The following is a 1,184-nucleotide window of genomic DNA, read 5'->3' as shown; positions in this document are numbered from 1 at the left end:
ATATATTATATATATATATATATAGTATATATATATACACATAAAACAGGCAAGTTTAATGATGTTTAAGGACAGTGTGCAAAATCTGCCATAAAATGAATATGATGTTTCTGGTGAAAAGTACAATAATTCAGTAGAAACATACTGAATAAAAAAAGTCAAATTAATAATAATAAAAAAATAATAATCAAGAAGCACAATTTAAAAGTTACAAAAGCTCAAGCCAGTACAAGATTTCCTTCTGCACAGTTGTGATAAATTAATAACACAAGGAACAGTTTGCTCCTTTATTCAGTAACAAACCCACAGTTCATATCCTTCCTTCATCCAAAGGTGCTTTTATAATCGTGGTGCTGATGATTCACAGCTCAACAGTCAAGATACCAGTTATATTTTTATATCAAAGTGAGCTGGTAAAAACAGAATGTAAATAAATGAATTTTGAGACCTCTATTAAATTGTTAATAGTAATGATAATCTGTGTTTTTTTTTACTCACATATTTTGCTTTTTTTTCTGCTTGAATTGTGGTTTTGTCCTCAGAGCTGGCACTGTGTGTTTACATTTTCCCGGGTTACAAGTTCCTGCTTTAGTCATTTTTGTTCCGATTGTCAATCGTATAATTAAATCGGCTGCAGAACCTGCACAGCTCTGCGGTCCAACCTGTGGTGCTCCTCCTCTGGTGTGAGATTGACCGATGAGAAAGAGGTGTTGCAGGTCATCCCTCTCAGGTCCCTGTAAAGACGGTCGCCGTGTTTGTATGACGTTGTACAGGCGTTGTCGTGCATGTGGTACATCACCTTCATGTCTCCTATCAATGAATGTGACGATAAAAGATGATTGTGACTAAACTGCTTTGTAACTGAGACATGAAATAAAATTTTCTTTGAGTATCTTTAATGTTTTGGCATGATGCATGTAGTATCTTGTTCAGGTTTGAAGACAGGAACCTCCTGGTGTAAAATGGAGTTGATATTGTAATATGCACAAGAGTAGGGCTGTGTATTGGCAAGAATCTGGCGTTACGATACGTATCATGATATATTGCAACTTTTAAAAAATTTAATTTTAGGAAAACTGTCTGCGTATAAAGAACACACCAGAAATAAACCGTTTTAGAATAGGCACAAATATCACATTTACACTACAGTCTTGCACCAAACTGCATGTGATTATCATAAAGTG

The sequence above is a fragment of the Sebastes fasciatus genome, chromosome 6 (assembly GCF_043250625.1).
Source record: "Sebastes fasciatus isolate fSebFas1 chromosome 6, fSebFas1.pri, whole genome shotgun sequence".
Classification (NCBI taxonomy): Eukaryota; Metazoa; Chordata; class Actinopteri; order Perciformes; family Sebastidae; genus Sebastes; species Sebastes fasciatus.
Note: the sequence above shows the minus strand (reverse complement) of the source record.